This window comes from Panthera pardus, unplaced genomic scaffold (genome assembly GCF_024362965.1).
Source record: "Panthera pardus isolate Hobbes unplaced genomic scaffold, ASM2436296v1 HiC_scaffold_22, whole genome shotgun sequence".
NCBI lineage: Eukaryota > Metazoa > Chordata > Mammalia > Carnivora > Felidae > Panthera > Panthera pardus.
Genome location: NW_026526788.1, coordinates 41,357,056 through 41,379,130, shown reverse-complemented (window position 1 = coordinate 41,379,130; position 22,075 = coordinate 41,357,056).

Sequence of the window (22,075 nt, the reverse complement as noted above, 5' to 3'; positions counted from 1 at the left end):
AACTGGTTCATAAATGAATCAAAATTTACAAAAAAAGAATATGGAGAAATATTAAACTTTTATTTTGTTTTAATGTCACATGGCCATAAAGTCATTGGATAATATAGAAAGCAACCATTTTTATTTTTATTCACCTAGAGCCAGGAGCATTTCATGTTGTAACAAATCTTTCTGCTTTAAAATATCACTGTTCTCTTGGGACCTGAAATTTTTATTCTGAAAATTTCTATTTGACACTGTAGTTAAATAACCATATATTTGTTGATGTGTGCCAGAATAACAGTGGACTAGAAACTTCCCAAACTGCAGGCGTAATTAATGAATCCAACTGATACAATATGTAAAGTCAAAAGAGTGGATACTTCTTTCACACATGCCTGTCCAAGAAAATGTCAGATTCACTTTGTTTCAGTACTTGCTTAATATCAAAGATTACAAGTATCTGACCTCTCAAATAACTTTTAAGTGCTGATTTTTGCTTTTCAATATGTTGAATGCTTCTCACATTTTAAAGACAATCAGTTTAGAAGATACATTCTGAAATCTTGAAATTAGGGGTCAAATGCTGGGAATAAAGTTAAGCAAGTATTGGAAAGTAAAAACTGGAAAAACCTTGTATCATTGAGTTCATAAAACTACCTTTTAGAATTTATATAAGTACTTTTTTAATATTAAAAATCAGAAGCCCTGCATTTGAAATTCCTTCTGTAGCATTGAATATTTTTTTAAAAAAATATGTATTATTTTTGAGAGAGAGAGCAATAGTGTGAGCAGAGTAGAGACAGAGAGAGGGAGACAGAGACTCTGAAGCAGGCTCAGCGCTGTCAGCACAGATCCTGACGTGGGGCTTGAACTCACAAACTGTGAGATCATGACATGAGCTAAAGTCAGACACATAACTAACTGAGCCACCCAGACAACCAGATTTTTAAAAATTAGAAACTAGTGCTCTTCCTAAACTTGCTTTATTCTGGAAAACAAATATTTTAAAACTTCTTTAATATAGACCACTTTTGAGAAAATATAACTCTATGATAACTTTGCGTGTGTGGTGTTACAGACTGAATTGTATTCCTGTCCCAAAATTATATGTTGGAGACTTAGCTCCCAATGTGAATGTATTTGGAGATAGGGCCTGTAAGGAGGTAAAAAAAAAAGAAAAAAAAGAAAAAAAAAAAAGTGAGGCATGAGGGTGGGGCCCTAATCTGATAGGATTGGCATCCTTATAAGGAGAGGAAGAAACACCAGAATTCACTCTTTCTGAAAACACAGAGAGAAGACCTTGGAAGGATCTGGGAGAAAGGTCTCACCAGAAACAAACCTTGCTCACACCTAGATCTTGAATTTACAACCTCAGAACTGTGAGAGAAAAAGAATTCTGTTGTTTAAGCCACTCAGTCAGGGTTATGGCAGCCCAAGCTCACTAATACATGTGGATATACATTAATGGGTACAGAACAATCCCTGATACAAAGAAAGTGCTAAAAACATTATTCATTGAATAAAGGAATAAACACAGAGAGTTTTCAATAGTCAATACAACTACAGTTGTCTCAACTTCACATCTCAAGGACATGTCCATAAACATCTAACAAATGCCACCTTATGCTGTTTTGTAAACTGTGCACATTTGAGTTTTGTTAAATGTGTAGCTATGCTTATGTAATTATGAAGAGTAAATTTTGCATTTGTGTTGCATTTGTGTTGCATTCAACATCTAAGTAAGGTAAAATAAGAGTAAAGAATCATCCTTGACACACACTGGGCTCTAACATCAGGGCCTCACTGTAGTGTTGTTTCAAGTACTGGAACAGGAAGACAACTGACCCCTGAGGAAAACACCCTGTGTTGCCTATAGGAACACCGGAACTGGAGAACAAAATGATTTAATGTGCATTTAATATCCTGGCTTTCGGACCAAAAGAACTGTATCAGTAACTTTCTGTCAGAACCTATTAGGGCCCTTAATTAAAAGGAAGCTAGGAAATATGTAGGACCACATGGATAGTAGTTGAACAGTAGTTGAACAGTAAATGTGTCTGCCACATAATTGATCTTTGGTTCTAAGTTTTTGGTGACTGTTTACTGAACCTATTCTGGTACCAAATACTCATGAATCGTGGTTTGCTCAGGAAAATATTTCAAGGATTTAGGTACTTAAAATATATTTGCAAGGGATGATGTGAAGGTGGACGAAACACAACGATCTCAGGGAAGCGAGGAGTTTAGAGGAGATTTTTCTTTGTGAGCTCATGTTTTTATTTAATATTTCTTGTAAAACCTCCTGCTGACTTTATGAATTTGCCTAGATACATTAATTTTCTCTCTCACTGCCTTGCAGTCTAATTCCTATGATGTTGCTTCTACCTTCCCTGTTGGTGCTACCTAGCAGTTTTCTGCAAAAGCATCGGTATGTCCTTTTCCTCTTCAATAAATTCCAAGTGGCCCTCAGTCTCTCAGGGCTATTTTGTTGCCTTTTTCCTCCAGAATTTTCCCTTCTCACATTGAAGCATAACCATATCTTTTCTCATTTCCCTTTAATATTTCCAGGTTTTGATACAGTATATATCATTCTCACCTTTTAATCACTCAAAGCATTTATATCATGCTATTGTCTGAATAAATTCACACTTAGAAAAATATATTATCAAAAAAAAGTCAGGTTACAGATGAACATTTTGTGCATAGCTTTTTTTTTTTAATTTTTTTTTAACGTTTTTTATTTATTTTTGGGACAGAGAGAGACATAGCATGAACGGGGATGGGGCAGAGAGAGAGGGAGACACAGAATCGGAAACAGGCTCCAGTCTCCAAGCCATCAGCCCAGAGCCTGTCGCGGGGCTCGAACTCACGGACCGCAAGATCGTGACCTGGCTGAAGTCGGACGCTTAACCGACTGCGCCACCCAGGCGCCCCTGTGCATAGCTATTTTTATGCAACATACAGTACCAAGGACCACACGGTAGCAGCAGCAATGGTATGATTCCTAGATTAGGCTGTATATGTTTCTCGGTCCTCTAAGTAACTTCACACTGACTATATTTCCCTCTCAATTTGATGCTTAAAATCTTCCCATACAGAGGGTAGCACAACTATTACTTTGGTCAATTTACAAGTGAGAAAACAGCACAGTGTTTCATGGTTATGGAAAAATCATGAATCTGACTCCAAATTTAATAATGTTCATTTTAACATAATTCTATTAGCTATAACCCCATATATTAAATATATGTGTGTATGTTATATGTGTAAATATATATAAATATATATGGTGTAAATTTAGGAAGACAAGACAGAATTTTCCACATTTTAGAGGCTAATTCTATTAGCTATAACCCCATATACCAAATATATGTGTATATATTATACGTGTAAATATATATAAATATACATCTTATAAATTTAGGAAGATAAGACAGAATTTTTCACATTTTAGAAGTGAGAAAACTGAGACTCAGGAAACGTAGGTAATTTGCTCAAGGGCAAACAACAAGCAATAAAATACAAATTCAGCCTCTTATTCAGAAACCTGTGGAAGAAATATTACACACGCAACTTTCATTATCTACTTTGAAGAAATGGTACAGTGCAAGATACACTGAAGATATAATAACAAAGAATTCTATTTACGGTGACACAAAAACTCACTATTGAATGCTCTTCTAGGAAGTTAGAACTTAAATTTTTTAAAAATATTTTTAAAAAAATGTTTGTTATTTTGAGAGAGAAAGAGAGCACAAGCAGGGGAGGCATAGAGAGAGGGAGACCCAGAATACGAAACAGGCCCAGGCTCTGAGCTGTCGGCACAGAACCTAACGTGGGACTTGAACCCGTGAACCGTGAGATCACGACTTGAGCCGAAGTCAGATGTTTAACTGACTAAGCCATCCAGGCGCCCCAGAACTTAATTTTTTTTGATTCAGCTTTACAACTCATGAAGTATCCAAACAGAATACTAATTTCTTTTGTTATAACAACTCTCAGATAACTCAAATCATTAAATCCATTATCTATAATCCATAGTAGACAAGATTCTAAAATCAAGAGAGAGAAATTGATTTAATATCCTAAAAAAATTGATGGTGAAGTCTAGACTAGTACCTGACTTTAAAATACAAATCTTTCACATTTTCGCCACAACATATTTCTTTGACCAGAGGAAAAGCTAGTCTCTTTAAAAAATCAATAAAGTCTTATGATGCGCAAAGCAAACTCAATGAGCAATTAGTAGGAAGTGGTACCATTAACTGAAATGGAAAAATCTGGAAAAGAAACAGGTCTAGGAGTAAAAATGTAAGTATTTTTTATGCACATGTGGGAATACATAAGAAAATCTAGGTACTTGTGTATTCCTATTTTAATAACATTCCTCTGTGCAATTGCTTTCTTTTAATATGTTGAAGAGATGTCTCCCTGAATGAACACATACAAACCTAAAGATATATTTGCATGATATTTCATTCTAAGAATGTGTCATACTAAATTTAAGCAATTTCCTACTTATGGAAAGTTAGGTTTTCAGATTTTTGTTACTATAAATAATACTTAGTGAAAATCCATGTTTCAATAACTCAGCATACTTTTGTAAATATATCTAGCACATTATTATTGGCAGCTTTATTTACATACCACAAAATTCATTATGCAATGTATACAGTTGAGTGAGTTTTGACGGATGTGCATTGTCATGTAAAACCACCGCCATGGTCTTAGTATAGATCATTTCCATCATCCCCAAAGTTTCCTTGTGATACAGCCACTCCCTTATCATTTCCTCTGGCACCTGGCAACCACAGATCTGATTCCTGTCCCTACAGTTTTACTTTTTCTATAATTTCATATAAATGGATCATAAAGTATGTATTCTTTAATGTCCTTAGAATTCTACTTCTGATTCGACTGCTTTTCCTGCATAACAGTAGCTTGCTATGTATATTACCATATATATAGTGATATAGTCTATTATATATAATAAGATGTATTTTTCTATGGGTCATCATAACCTTTGATCAGTCAAAACTTTGCACCAGTTTCTCTCACTTTTTGTCTACATATACATTCAAGTTTTGTCAGCAAGGATGTGTCAGCGCTCTGGGCCCTGTCTGATCTACACTACACGTGTGTATTGCCCTCAGTCAACCTGGGATATCTATTGGAACTTCACAAGCCCACTGTGGTGGTCTCATCTCCCAGAACTAACCTGCTATATCTACAGTTACTCCATTGTTGTGTTGCTTTCCACAAATCAGATCTGCAAGCTATTGGCACCCCCTTGTCCACTTGCCAGTTTGCCACTTGCTTTCTTACATTGTTACCGTTTCTTTAAAAGGGAGACATAGTAGGACACAGACACACACACACACACACACACACACACACACACACACACACTTTCCAATTAAGTTCTTTGTGACCAGTAGCATGTTAAAATTTTTTTCATATAGGTCTTGTGCATTTTTGGTAAGTGAATCCCCAGTCACTTTATATTTTTGGTTGCCATACAAAGGGAATCATTTTTTCTCATAAATATCACATTGTATATTAATTGTTCAAGAAAATTCCAAATTTAAAGGGTAGCCTTTTAACAATGGAAAGATTATTATTTTCACAGCCATATCCTATTACTTCTTGTTCATAAAATACTATGATTATAAGCCAAAATCAAACACAACTTCATAATAAGGGTAATATAAAGCCTATTCAAATGTCATAAATATTTTATTAGGCATTTAACTTCCTATTTATGTTTTTATAACATTTAGTTCAGAGATATAGGCATCAGGACTTGCCTTAAAATGGGAATGATTTTCTTTAGCATATACTGGAGTTTGTCAATGCAGACTGATCATGAAACTGTACCTAAAATTGAACATTTGCATTTTACAGATGAGAATTTTAAATATTGACAAACAAGCATATAAAATTACAATGGTAGCATTTTAGCTATAAAATAATTTAAATGCTACAAACTGTTCTGCTCTTCAAAGCACAGTGGGTTTTATTAATAATCATAGAATGTAATAAATAAGATTAAGAAACAAAGGAGGAAATTCCTGAATTTCCTGGAAGCCAAAGCCAAAATACAACCACAAGCAATTATATATCAGTCACACATGCATGCATGTATGCGCACATTTAGTTTCTATTTGACACCAGCAATGTTCTCTGCTTGCTTCTACCCTCCTGTGTGTGTTTCAGGGACTGGCATGAAAGTCAGAGAAGTACATTTCCAGGAATTTATTGCCAATACCTTCTCGCTTGCAGCCCATCAGTGAGAGTTAACGCCATGAGATTTGGAAGTAGGAAGTGGCAGAATCCTTACACCTGTAACATCACTGCCAGGCATGGGCTTGGGCAGCCTGCACAGATGAGGCTTTGCAGCGGCTTCCCAAAACTCAATTTAGGGCAATCTCCTGCTTCAGGACTGCAGGATCTGCTATCCTTGAAGAATCATACAAGTTCTTGCTGCCCTGAAACCAAAACCTGGGCTGTGAGTGTGTCATCATTGTTGGCATGTGGCTACTCCCAAGCCCACAGCTCAATTTATTTCTATTTCTATTTCAATTGAAAACCATGAGCTCACACTGATACTTCTAGTTCCTATTCTACACAGTAGAATTGATTCTAGTTTTCTCTCTTTTCATGAATGCACCTCCTCTTTGAAACAGTAAGGAATCTGGCTCCCAATATACTGAAATAGTTACTTGTTTAGTCAGTCCCCCTTGTATGTAATGAGTCCACTGTTTTGCAGCTTCCTGTCCTCTCTCAGGCTCTGACCCTGTACCCTGCATTACTTCAACACTGCCTCCCATAGAGTTGCCCTTCTGCCCACTCTTGGGCTCCATCCTCCTGCTCTGTTGCCTCTATAGGGTGCCCTCATCACCTCACTCAGGCTTTATCACCCCTCCTCCACCCGCCATACATGGCGAGTCAGCTATGGGGGAGGGCACAGGATTCCCTTAAGAAACCCTTTGGTCATAATTACCCTTTGCTTCCTAGCTCTTTTCTCTCCTCCCTGTAAAGAGGACCTTCTCTAACTTCACTGGAACTAATTCTCCTCTTAATATCATCTGTATTCTTCCATGCCTGACATCCCCTCTGATGGAAGGTTGTATTTGTATCTTTATCATGTTCTACACTGTCATTCTTCTCTGACTTGTTAAAAGTGGAATGTCCTAGCTGTCTGCAATAGAAAGACGATGGATAAAATAAAATACTGGGGGCAGGGGGAAAACTTCTGCTAGCATTTAAAGGTACAGTTTGCTACATATTTTTAAGATCATTTAGTCTTTACACTAACTGTATACTATAGGAATTACAGTATTAATTTTATAATTGAGGAAGTCTTACAGTGTATCCAGGGTAGAGTTTTGATTGACAATCAGGTCAGCCTGATAACAAAGGGCCTGCTCCATGCATTACCCTGTGCTCCCCAGGTCTGGGTTTCTTCAGCCTGCATATTACAGTCTCCAAATTAATTCCTCAGAGTCTGCTTCTTAAATGAACTCAATATTGATTTGTTCCCTGTCTACATAATGGGGCTAAAGTCATATATAATGTATTCTTGTAAGGCATCTTATGGGAGGATTTCTACAAAAGAGGATGTTATGTAAATTCTCACTAAGATTACTAATATCCAGAATTCGTACTTTGTGAAGGGTAAGATTATTCATGGAGATAAGTGGTTATCAACCCAGGGCCAGAGAAGACTTCTGAAACGGTTAAGACACACATGCTTTTTCTGGAACATGTCTGTCAGATTGGACATTTAAATTATGGCAATTAATGACACTTGCACTATTTAAGAATGGAGATATAAAACAATTTTTACTTTTCTTTACTGGTAACATGAGTTCAGAGTCCCTACTGAGCCTCATGAATGCCCTTTAGCAGATATTTTTGTCTATTAAAATATCCTTTTTTTAAAAGTCATGCACTATCTAAATGTTCTCTCTTCATGCTTTAGTAAAAAAATCTTGTAAGTGCTGTCTCAGTTAAATACATCAGACTTTTTATCCACCTTTCCTCCTAGAGTTCAAGTTCCAAAATACAGAGTTTTGCTTTGTTTATATACAGTTATGACTACAGACTTATACAATCCTATTTCTGGTAAAAGATAAATGTCACCCGAGCTTAAGATTTAATATTGGCAGGCGAATAACAGCTACAATTTATTGTTATTACAATATACAATATACAATTTATTGTTATTACTATATATATATGTATGTATCTCGAAAATATCTTTTAAGATTCTGAACATCCAGAGCTATGTATGAAGACTATATTTTAAGCACACTTTGTGTGTTCAAGTGTTGTGTTCAAGTAACAGTAGGTTCAAGACAGTATGCTGAGTTAGCCGGCAAGTTATAAGTGTGATTAGCTCACATCAAACAAGGGCAAGGGCTCAGAGTTCTCTACAAGTCTTGGTTTATCTTGTATCTCTCTGCACAGCTATGTGTGCTACTTCCTGAGTCTGAAACGTTATTCTTCCCTTTGCATGAAAAGTGAATTCCTAAATGTCCTTCAAAACTCAGGTGTAAAGTCATAAACTCTTCACGCCTTGCCTGACCTCTGCAATTAAACCTCACCCTTGACTCTCTTCACATGCCTCTCATAGGACTCAGAATGTTGTACTTAACTATCTGTCACTTGTCTATCTCACTAGGTGATGGTAGAAACTTAAACTGTGCATTCAAATATTTCCTCTTATGAATTTTTCATTTATTTACTTGTTTAACACCTACCTATAGAGCATGTATTTTGATTAGAAACTGAGAGCAAGTGTATCCCATGATGAGGATGGAGAAGCAGTCAAGCCCTGTCAAGGATATGGGGTGCTTTTTCTTTTCCAAAGTACAATAGAAGCCATTTTCTAAGAACAGAAATATGAAACTATTGTTAGTTTTCTTGAAAAATGTGAGTTCACATCTTGAGGCTCCACAGACCTTCTGAGCCTTCTGGATTAGAGGCTACCTGTATCATCATCTTGGTAGCAATATAAAAGGGGAAATACTTGTGCAAGAGAAACATTTAGAAGTCTGTAGTGACCCTTATTGGTGATGAATGGGATGTGCATAAAAATGGAGGAGTGGTCGCTTTAATGATAAAGGAAATATAATCGAAGAACCCTGGCATCAGTGTTCAATGTGTTGATCCCTCAAGATGAAGTGCCTTATGAATCCCTTGTTCACCAATCCTTTGAAAAATTGGGAATCAGATTTCATTTTCTCAAGGCTGAAATGAAGAGAGTTTCCAATAATTATAACTAAGGTTACTTGAGGCTTAACTAAAATGCTGTACAAAAAGCACCCACCTAAGCATGCAGAAAATGCTTAATAAAAGTGAAATAGCTACTTGGCACCCTTCTCTATGCCTATCTCCTCCCTGATTTTACCTCAAAGTGCCCCTTTTATTTTACATTTTCATAGGGAAGCTAGGTGTCACCTCCTTCCCGGGATGTCCTATCTTGTGCATTTTTAAAAACCTTTGTCCTTAGATTTTTTTTAAAAATTACTTTTTAAGAGAGAATTATGTCTTTGCAAAATAATTGAAGATGCTAGAGAGAGCTCTCATATACTCTTTACTTAGTTTCCTCTAATGTTAACATCTTCCATCTTAACATCTAGTACATTTACCAAAACTAAGAAATTAACATGTGCACAATAGCATTAACTAGGTTTTTTCAACTAATGATCTTTTTGGTTTTAAAATCTAATCCAGAACACTTTGTATATTAATTTTCTAGGGTGGCCATAACAAAGTACCACAGACTGAGCGGCTTAAGTAGCAGATACTTGTTTTCTCACAGTTCTAGAGGCTACAAGTCCAATATCAAGGTGTAAACAGGGTTGATTTTTTTCTGAGGCCTCTCTTCTTGCCTTGTGGATGGCCACCTTCTCCTTGTGTCCTCACATGGCCTTCCCTTTCTGTGTGCCTGTGTCTTAAAATCTCCTCTTTTCATAAGGACACTAGTCATATTGGGTTAAGACTCACCCCAGTGACCTCATTTAATCTTTTTAAAAGTTTTAATTTAAATTCCGCTTAGTTAACATACAGTGTAATATTAGTTTCAGGTGTGCAACACAGTGATTCAACACTTCCATACAATACCCCGTGCTCATCATGACAAATGCACTACTTAATCCCCACCACCTATTTCACCTGTCCCCATCCAGCTCCTTGCTGGTAACCATCTATTTGTTCTCTACAGTTGAAAGTCTTGATTCTTGGTTTGCCTCCCTCTCTCTTTATTTTCCCCCTTGGCTCATTTGTTTTGTTTCTTAAATTCCACATATGAGTAAAATCATGTGGTATTTGTCTTTCTCTGACTCGCTTATTATTTTTGCTTATCATAATACTCTTTAGCTCCATCCATGTTGTTGCAAATGGCAAGTTTTCATTTTTTATTGCTAATATACCATTACATATGTGTGTATATAGACATGTCTATACATATATATTATATATAACATTAAAATTTTTTAATGTTTATTTATTTTTGATAGAGAAAGAGAGGGTGAGCGGGGAGGGGCAGAGAGAGAGAGGAAGACACAGAATCCCAAGCAGGCTTCAGGCTCTGAGCTGTCAGCACAAGCCTGATGTGAGGCTCGAACTCATGAACTGTGTGAACATGACCTGAGTCGAAGTTGGATGCTTAACCAACTGAGACACCCAGGCACCTCTATGTGTAATATTTTTTAATTAAAATTTAAAAAAATTTTTTGATTATATATAGTATGTATATATTTAAATTTTTAAAACTTGACTATATATAGTACATATATATATTTAAATTTAAAAAATTTTTTGACTATATATTTAAATTTTTATAAATTTATTTATAAATATATTATAAATAAATATTATTTATTATTTATACTATTATATTTAAATTATAATTATATTATTAAATTATTATATTTAAATTATAATATATTATATTTATTTTATACATATATATTTAAATTATATATATAAATATATATACATTTTAGAAAGTATATTATATATATATACATATATATACATATATATACACATATATATGTATATATATATATATACACATACCTTTTCTTTATTCATCAATTGATGGACACTGGGATGTTTTCTATAACTTGGCTATTACAGATAATGCTGCTGTAAACATCAGGGTGCATGTGTCTCTTTGAATTAGTATTTTTGTATTCTTTGGGTAAATACCTAGTAGGTAATTGCTAGATTGCAGGGTAGTTCCATTTTTCATCTTTTTGAGAAACAGCTGTACTTTTTTCCAGAGTGGCTGTACCAGTTTGCATTCCCACCAATAGTTCAAGAGGGTTCTCCTCTCTCCACGTCCATGCCAACATCTGTCATTTCTTGTGTTGTTGATTTTAGTCATTCTGACAGGTAAGAAGTGATATCTCATTGTAGTTTTGATTTGCCTTTCCCTGATGAAAAGTGATGTTGAGCATTTTTTCATGTGTCTGTTGACCATCTGTATGTCTGGAAAAATATCTGTTCATGTCTTCTGCCATTTTTAATTGGATTATTCATTTTGTGTGTGTTGAGTTTTATAAGATCCTTATATATTTTGGATACTAACCCTTTATTGGATATATCATTTGCAAATTTCTTCTTTAATTCCATAGGTTAACTTTTAGCTCTGTTGCTTGTTTTCTTTACTGTGCAGAAGCTTTTTATTTTGATGTAGTCCCAATAGTTCATTTTTGCTTCTGTTTTCCTTGCTTCAGGAGACCTAACTAGAAAGAAGTTGCTACAGCTGATGTCAAAGAAGTTACTGCCTATGTTCTCTTCTAGGATTTTTATGGTTTCAAGTCTCACATTTAGATCTTTAACACATTTTGAATTTATTTTTGTGTATGGTATAAGAAAGTGGTCCCATTTCATTCTTTTGCTGTTCAGTTTTCCCAACACTATTTATTGAAGAGACAGTCTGTTTCACATTGGGTGTTCTTTCCTTCTTTGTCAAAGGTTAATGACCATATAATTGTGGGTCCATTTCTGGGTTTTCTGTTTTATTCTATTAATCTGTGTGCCTATTTTTCTGCCATTACCATACTGTTTGATTACTACAGCTTTGTAATATAACTTAAAGTCCAGAACTGTGATGCCTCTAGCTTTGTTTTTCTTTTTCAGAATTGCTTTGGCCATTCAGAGTCTTTGTGGTTCCATATAAATTTTAGGATTGTTTGTTCTAGCTCTGTGAAAAATGCTGTTGGTATTTTCATAGGGATTGCATTAAATGTGTAGATTGCTTTGGTTAGTGTAGACACTTTAACAATATTTGTTCTTCCCATCCATGAGCATGGAATGTCTTTCCATTTCTTTGTGTTATCTTCAATTTCTTAAGTGTTTTATTGTTTTCAGAGTACAAGTCTTTCACTTCTTTGGTTAGGTTTATTTCTAGATATCTTATTATTTTTGGTGCAATTGTAAACAGGATTGATTTCTTAATTTCTTTTTCTGCTGCTTCTTTATTGTTGTATGGAAATGCAACAGATTTCTGTACACTGATTTTGTATTCTGCGACTTTACTGAATTATTTTATCTGTTCTAGCAGTTTCTTGGTGGGCTCTTTCAGGTTTTCTATATATAGTATCATGTCATCTGCAAGTAGTGAAAGTTTTACTTCTTCCTTGCTAATTTGAATGCCTTTTATTCTTTTTGTTGTCTGATTACTATGGCCAGGACGTCCAGTACTATGTGAAATAAAACTGGTGAGAGTGGATATCCCTGTCTTATTCCTGACTAAAGAGGAAAAGCTGAGAGTGTTTCCCTATTTAGGATGATACTAGCAATTGGTTTCTCATATATGGTCTCTATTATGTTGAGATATGTTTCCTCTAAACCTACTTTATTGAAGGTTTTTATCATGAACCCAGGTTGTACTTTGTCAAATGCTCTTTCTGCACCTATTGAAATGATCATATAGTTCTTATCCTTTCTTTTATTAAAGTGATGTATCATATTGATTGATTTGCTAATAGTGAATTACTCTTGCAACCCAGGAATAAATCCCACTTGGTCATGGTAAATGATTTTTTAAATGTATTGTTGGATTTGGTTTGCTAGCATTTTGTTGAGGGTTTTTGTATCTATATGCAGCAGAGATATTGGCCTGTAGTTCTCTCTCTCTCTCTCTCTCTCTCTCTCTCTTTTTTTTTTTTTTTTTACAGTGTCTGTATCTGGTTTTGGTTTCAGGGTAATGCTGGCCTTATAGAATGAATTTGGAAGTTTTACTTCCTTTTATACTTTTTGGAATAGTTTGAGAAGAATAGGTATTAACTCTTTTTTTAAATATTTGGTAGAATTCATCTAGGAAGCCATTGGTCCTGGCCTTTTGTTTGTTAGTTTTTTGTTGTTGTTGTTGTTTTTTAATTACTGAGTTGATTTCTTTGCTGTTTTGAGGTCCGTTCAAATTTTCTGTTTCTTCCTATTTCAGTTTTGGTAATTTATATGTTTTGAGGAATTTATTTATTTCTTCTAGGTTTCCAGTTTTTTGGCATATAACTTTTTGTAATATACTTTTATAATTGTTCATATTTCTGTGTTATTGGTTGCTATTTCTCCTCTCTCATTTGTAATTTTATTTATTTTGGTCCTTTCTCTTTCCTTACTTGATAAATCTGACTAGAGTTTTATCAATTTTGTTGATTTTCAAAGAACCATCTCCTGGTTTCATTGATTTGTTCTATTTTTTTCTTTCATATTTCTATATCATTTATTCCTGATGTAATCTTTATTATTTCCTTCCTTCTGCTGGCTCTAGGCTTAATTTGTTCTTTCTATGGATCCTTTAGGTGTAAAGTTAGGTTGTTTGTTTGATTTTTTTTTTTTTTTTTTTTTTTTTTTTTTTGCTTCTTGAGGTAGATCTGTATTGCTTTATACTTCCCTCTTAGGACCACTTTTGCTGCATCCCAAAGTTTTGGACTGTGGTTTCCATTTTCATTTGTTTGCATGCATTTTTTATTCCTTTTTTTATTTTCCAGTTGACCCATTCATTGTTTAGTGGCATGTTATTTAATCTTCATGTATTTATGGACTTCCCAGAATTTTTCTTGTGATTCGTTTCTAGTTTCACAGCATTCTGGTCAGAAAGTGTGCCTGGTATGACTTCAGTCTTCTTGAACTTGTTGAGGCCTGTTTTATTGCCTGCTATATAATCTATTTTGGAGAAGGTTCCATGTGCATTTGAAAATAATGTGTATTCTGCTTTTTAGGATGGAATGTTCTGAATATATCTGGTAAGTGCAACTGGTCCAGTGTGTCATTCAAAGCCATTGTTTCCTTGTTGATTTTCTGTTTAGATAATCTGTTCATTGATGTATTAAAGTCCCCTACTATTATTTTATTATCAATTATTTCCTTTGTGTTTGTTATTGTTTTCTATATTTTGATGCTTCCATGTGGATTGCATAATTATGTATAATTATTATATCCTCTTGTTGGATTTTGCCCTTTATTATTATATAGTGTGTGTATATATATATATATATATATATATATATATATATATATGTTACAGTCTTTGTTTTAAAGCATATTTTGTTGGGGCGCCTGGGTTGCTCAATTGGTTAAGCATATGGCTCTTGGTTTTGGCTCTGGTCATGATCTCACAGTTTTGTGGGTTCGAGCCCCACATCAGGAGCCTCCTTGGGATTCTCTCTCTCTCTCTCTCTCTCTCTCTCTCTCTCTGCCTCTCACCCACACACTCTGCCTCTTTCTCAAAATAAATAAACTTTAAATTTTTTTTAAAAATTTAAAGTATATTTTGTCCAACATATATTTGGACACTCTGGATTTCTTTTGATATCCATTTGCATTATAAATGTTTCTCCATCCCCTCACTTTTAATCTGCTGTTGGTTTAGGTCTAAAATGAGTCTCTTGTAGGCAGCACATAGACAGGTCTTGTTTTTTAATCCATTCTGACACCTATGTCTTTTGATTGGAACATTTAGTCAATTTACATTCAAAGTAATTATTGTTAAATATGTATTTATTGTCATTTTATTACTGTTTTGTTGTTGTTTCTGAAGATTTTCTCTGATTCTTTCTTGTCTTTCTCTCATGTTTTGTTGATTTTCCTTAGAGATATATTTGGATTTGTTTCTCTTTATTCTTTGCATGTTTATTAGTGTTTTTTGATATATGATTACCATTAGGCGTGTATATAACTTCTTTCACAGATAGCAGTCTACCTTGAGTTGATGGTCATTCACATTTGAAACCATTCTTTTCTCCTTTCCTCCCCATGTTTTAGGTATGTGTTATTATGTTTTACAATCTTTTTTTAAATCAGTTCCTTGATTTATTTTTTTACAGAAATATTTACATTTAGTGCCTTTGTGTTTCCTACCTTTATACTGTCACTTTTGATCTCTCCTTTCCACTCAAATGTTACCTTTAATATTTCTTGCAGGGCTGGCCTAGTGGTCATGAACTTCTTTAGTTTTTGTTTGTCTGGGGAAGATCTCTATCTCTCCTATTCTGAATTATAGCCTTGCTGGATAGAGTATTCTTGGCTGCACATTTTCCTATTCAAACTTTGAATATATCATGCCACTCCTGTCTGGCTTGCAAATTTTCTGTTGAAAAATCTCCTTCTAGCCTTATGGATTTTCCCTGGTAAGTTAAGGACTTCTTTTGTCTTGCAGCTTTTAAGATTTTTTTTTTATCACTATATTTTGCAAACTTAATTACAATATGTCTTGGTATTGGCCTTTTGTTGATTTTAATAGGAGTTCTATGTGCCTCCTGGATCTGGATGTCTGTTCCTTTCCCCTTGATTAGTCAAGTTTTCAGCTATTATTTTCTGAAATGAATGTTTTGCCCCTTTTCTATCTCTTCTTCTTCTGGGACTCCTGTAATACAAATGTTATTACATTTGATGGAGTCACTGAGCTCCCTAAGTCTATTTTTGTGTTGCATAATTCTTTCTCTCTTTTGTTCAGCTTCATTGCTTTCCATTAATTTGTCTTCCAGGACATTAATTCATTTCTCTGTTTATTCCAGCCTTCTGCTCATTGTATCATATGTGCTTCTGCTCTCACTTACTGCACTCTTCAACTCTGATTGGTTCTTTTAAAATTCTTTTATCTCTGTGGTAAGGGACTCACTGATGCCTCCCATTCTTTTCTCAAGTCCAGTGAATGTCCTTATTATTACTGCTTTAAATTCTTCGTCAGGCATGTTACTCATATCTGTTTCATTCTCTGGCCATGGCCTTATCTTGTTCTTTTATTTGGGATAAATTCTTCTGTCTTCTCATTTTGTCTAAGTCTCTATCTGCTTCTCTTTGTTAGAAAAGCCAGTTTTATTTCCTGCTCCTGAGAGTAATGGCCTTCTGAAGAAAAGGTCATGTAGTGCCCAGGGTCTGGTGCTGAAGGGAATGTCTCCAGAGTGCACTCTGCTGTTGTGTTCTGGTTGTTCTGTCCTTCAGGCCAGTCATCTACAGAGGTTCTCCTTCCCTACTGTGGGAAGTGTTTAGTCCTTGGCCAGAATGTGGCAAGTTTTATCAAAGTGTGCTCTGTTCTGCTTGTTAAATCACCACCTTCACTGGAACTGAGGAACTGGAAAACTCTGATCAGGAGACGTGGTGTGGACAGAGGTTTGAGTTGGACTTCTAGGGGGGGATCCTGAAGTTCTGGGACAGAGGCAGACTTGACTGAGAAAGGCAATCCCACCAGAGCACAGGGAGATGTGGTTTGGTATAAGCAAGTTAGACCCCCAGTGTGATGCTTCCCACAGTTGGCTCTGTGTTTGTGCTGAGGTGTGAGGGAGAGAAATGACAATGGCCTGCTCCCTTTTTCCTGGAGAGATGTCTCAGTGAATGCTGCCTCTCAAGGACACCCTCAGAGAAGAGCAAATAATCTCCTCACTGTGTGCCCCAGGGACTCATCAGATCACTGTTGCCACACTGTCTGCCCCTGGATTATTTGCCTGCCTTCTCTGCAAGAGCAGCACAGTGCCTCCTGGGCTCTATCTCAGCCAAGCCTGCTGACTTTTAAAACTCTAGGCTTTAAGCCCCACTGGTTGCAAGAACTCACAAAATTTAGCCTCTCTCATTTTTCGAGCCAGTGTCTTTGGGGAAACATCCTTCTTGTGCAGTCCCCTGTGGGCTCCTCTCTTGCCTGTGCTTCTCTGCAACCATGGCTCCCCCACTCCCTTCCAAAGCACCTGGGACCATTTTCTACCCTGAACCATGTCTCTGCACTTCCTATCTTCTTTGGTGTGGCCTCTTCTCTCCCTTTAGTTGTGGAGTTTGTTCTGATGGAGTTATAGATTTCTGGGGGTATTTAGGATGATTTGATTGCTATCTAGTTGTATTTGTGGGACAAGGTGAACCTAGGTCCTCCTACCATGCCACCATCTTCCTGCCTCTAACTTCATTTAATTTTAATTACCTCTTTAAAGTGCTATCTTCTAAAACAGCCACATTCTGAAGTGATGGAGATTAGGACTTCAACATATGTATTTTGTGGGGACATATTTCAACCCATAACACAAGGTTTTATTTCATCATCATATCTCTTTAATTTCATCTAATCTGTGACAGTTTCTCAGGCTCCCCTCTTCCCCACTCCCTGGAGTTAATGGTGTGGAAAAAGAATACTATAGAGGTATTGTACCTTTCTCATCACATCCCTGGGGTGAGGGCACATGAAATTAACATGACTTATAATGTTGACCCTGATCACTTATTAAGGTGATATCTGTCAGATATCTCACTCTAAAATTAGTTTTTTCCCCTTTCTATAATCAATTAATCAGAACTGAGTCACTAAGTCCAGCACCCACACTAAAGAGAAGATAATTAAGTACTACCTCCTAGATGGAGGAGTGTCAAATAATGTGTAAAAATATGATAAAGCACCAAAGTAATTAATAAATATCATGGGAGAAGAATCTTCAAGCTCTGCAAATAATCCTGTTTCTCCTTAACATTTCACCTTTATTCATATATTTTGATATTGTTTAGTGATAGTCTCTTGAAAAATGGGAACCCAGTCTATTCTAGAGATGTAAGTCCTTAAAGATCTTTTGTCAGCAGCCATACTAAAGTTATGCAATTTAAGGGGATCTCTTTAAGAAAGGGAATACGAAATTACAAGTGCAAAATTTGGTATTAAATATAATATTCATTTTGAATGAGAAAAAAGAAAATTTACTGGAGTTTCAGATATCCACATTCCTTTCTTTTGGGATTCCTTTAAATAATTTGTCAGAATTGCTTATGTAGAAATATAACCTAACTTCTTCTTTCCAAAATACTGTACTACTCTTAAGGACTAGCATGTGAGTGGCCATGTAAGGTTTAGGTGCCTCTGCCAGTGATGCTTTATGGAGTAGGGATCTCAAGGCAACAAAGGCAGGTCAAACATAAAAACAAGATGCAATTCCAAATCTGACTTCAAGGACATCATTAAGTCATAAAAGATATGTATATGTGAAGTAAAAGTGAAGTTCTGAATGAGTTCTGAATGAGGGGAGGGCAGAAATGGAGTAAATACCAAGAATCATAATGCCTGGGAAGGAGGCAATGAGTCTGGATTAAAATACAAAAAAAAAAAAAAAAAAAAAAAAAAAAATGGGCCAGGAGAGTATGCCACAGACACAAGTGAGAGGAAACAAAGACCCAGGTACCTGGTGCATCCTTGAGTTTCAAAGTGTACTTCTGAGTGTGGCTCTGAACCTGGCATCTTACCACATTCCAATGATCTAATGGCTTGGCATCAGGCAGAAGATGCAATAGTGTGGAACATGAGTCACATGATTTTTTCTTTCCCTGGTCTAATATGATTTTAGCATGACTCACAAATAAGGAAAGATTCTCTCTAGCCATAAGGGGCATGCAACAATGTCCATTCTACAAATGTAGTAGAGTTCCAGAATGCCCTTTATGCTCTTTCTATTGTTGGATGCCTGCTAATAAGTAGACAAGTGCACAGAGCTTGTTCTATAAAAGCTATTTCCCAAGAAAATCTACATGTTCATGAAGTGAGGAAATTACATTCCCCTGCAGGGAATATATTTTTCAACTGGGCTCAAGAAATATCCTCCATGGGGCCCGTGGGTGGATCAGTGGGTTAAGCATCCAACTCTTGGTTTCTTTTCAGGTCATGATCTCACAGTTCATGAATTCAAACTCTACATTGGGCTCTGCACTGACAGCGCAGAGTCAGTTTGGGATTCTGTCTCTCCTCTCTCCCTGCCCCTCCACTGCTTGTTCTCTCTCTTTCAAAATAAATAAAGATAAACTTAAAAAAAGAAATATCCTCTGTAATCTATACATTGATTCAAGAATGTGATGTGAAGGAAAATGCTACTTAAAATAAACAACAAATATCAAATTTTGGTCTTCTAGGAAAGTGGAATAATTCATGTTGAAGTCAGGCGGTTTTATTGTCTTGGGGAAAAATACATAGTCTATTTATATATATATATATATATATATATATATATATATATATATATATATATGAAGTAAAGATTCTAGAGGATGGATGAATTTCTCTGCATAATGAAGAAAAATATTTTTGAGTTTTGTGAAGACAGCCTTGGATTAAAGAGAAAGGTTTTGTGAAGGAGGATTTAAAAATGTGATAAGAATTGAAAGAGGGAAAAGAGAGACAGAGAAAGTGAGACAGCAGGGACTGAAAGTATGTGAAGGGAATGGAAGCCAAGAAGAGTCTTAATCACTGGAGAACATTACTGTGGCAGCAATGGCTAATATGGTTTTAGATTAGAAATATCCAAGACTTAATCCAAACTTCCTTTCTACTCTTCATTGAAATTGCTCATCGTTACCCTCAAATTCTAAATAGACATGAACCATATACATAACCACCTCATGTTACAAATATGCCAGAGGAATGTAGCATGGGTGAATGTACACACTACTAGGGTAATCAACTGTCCTCGTTTGCCTGTGTATGTGAATAGAGAGAAGAAGAAAGGCATATACTGAGAAAGATAAAAGGAAAAGGTAAGAGAGAATTATAGGGAGAGAAGGAAAGAGTCGTACATATGTAAAGGCCACATATATTTGTTTATGTTTGCATGTATGTATCTTTCTATGGATATATTTATACATTTATCTCTCTATGTGTGTGTAAATATTTTAAAAGAGGAAAGAGGGGCACCTGGGTAGCTCACTTGGTTAAGAGTCAGACTCTTGATTTCAGCTCAGGTCATGATCTCACAGTTTGTGGGTTTGAGCCCCACGTTGGGCTCTGCACTGAGCTTGGAACCTACTGGGATTCTCTCTTTCCTCTTTCTCTGCCCCTCCTCCATTTACACATGCTCTCTATCTCTCTCTGTCTCAAAAATAAACATTTAAAAAAAGAAGAAGAGGAAAAAGAGAAGGATAGAATGATCTGGGTTTCAATTCTTACTTTGACATTTTATCATCTTTGGCAAGTCATGACTTATCCCTGAACCTTGGTTTCTCTATCTGTATAGTGAATATAGTATTATTTTCTTTATAGGATTACAGTAAATGTTAAATATAATATGTGTATACTAACTATTAATTATATAACACACAAAGCACAAGGAAATTTTTATAATATATATTTTCTATTATCTATATATACATATGTATGTCTATATTTAATATACCAAATTCATTCCATATCATTTGTTGCCAAGGTCAAAGAGAAGTCCATCCACAGCAACTCTTCCGTGTTTTCCTTCTCTTGTTTGGATTATACATGAAACCTGCTGTGTATTAAATCTATGAGATCATGAGAAAGGTGAGGCTTTAGCCTTCTGAAATTACTATTGCTTCTTGTTACGTGATTTCATGGAGAACATTATGCCAGATCTTCAGGTGTTCTCAGAGCACTGATCCTTACCAAGGCCCTCTCTGCTGACCTTATGTGGAGCACTGGACAGCCAGGTTAAAAGTTGAAACCTCATAGATAACGAAACAGTTTTCATTCAGCCAAAATCCTGGCTCCTGTGGGGTGCTCTGTGGCAGAAAAGTACACTGCTGCCTCTTGTGGCACCCCCAAAATCCTGCTTTCCTTCTTCAGAGAGCCTTTTATCACCTTGGCTCCTCCCCTAGCGGCAAAGCTGCCAACACTTACCAACTCACCATTGGAAGATTGTCCTAATCCCTTCAGGAGCCAGGATTCTGAAAATTCTACTCAAGTGAAAAAGGAAACCCAGAACTCCAAGGGAAAATGGTCTGATGGTCTCTTGACAGGGCAATTTTATATGCTATAAGCACATATTTTGCTGATGAGTTTATAGCTGCTCCCCCAAGAGTGACTCAAATTAATAATTTATGAATAATTTATCCTCTACTTTTAGTACTGTTATAAAGTCGATATTCAACACAATTTTAGTAGCTTTTTCTTTCCAACCCCTGCACATAAAACATATCCAGAAGTATTTCTGCTTCCTCTGAGAACTGACTAATGAGGAGATATTAGGAAAGAAAAAAATGCTCTCTCTATATTCATTAGTGAGAACAAGTTTTTAGTCACCTTAATGGCACTGATAGTATGTAATAATTAATGCAGCCACTTATGGTGATCCTTTATTTAAAAGACTTATCAATTCCATTTGAATTTACCACCCATTCTAACATGGCATATAAACAATTTCCCTGTTTGGTAATCCATCTCTGTATAAATACTCAAAGGAAAATAATGACTTCCTAACACCCTGTAATCCCCAGGTAATTGAGATGTTATCAGAATCGGGAACTGCAAAAGGAATTCTAGGAACAAACACAAGATCTAGAAACTTTTAATATCAATTATAACTTGTTTGAGATTCTTGAGTATGTTCATTTTAGTTTCCTGGTAGACACCAGTTTATTTTGTTAATTTCTGCCTTCAAGTTATTTTGCAAGAACACCATCACAAAAATATAAAAGGCAGTAGGCTGAGAGTATGAGGAGATAAATTCTCACTGAAATTAGAGGTTAGAAATTGGAAGGATATTTCTTCCAGATAATAAGCATAGATCCACAGGAAGAAGAACAATGTGAGGGTTATCTGCTCATTCTCTCTTCTGAGGAAACTATTCTCATAACCACTGCCTCCTTTATAGCAAAC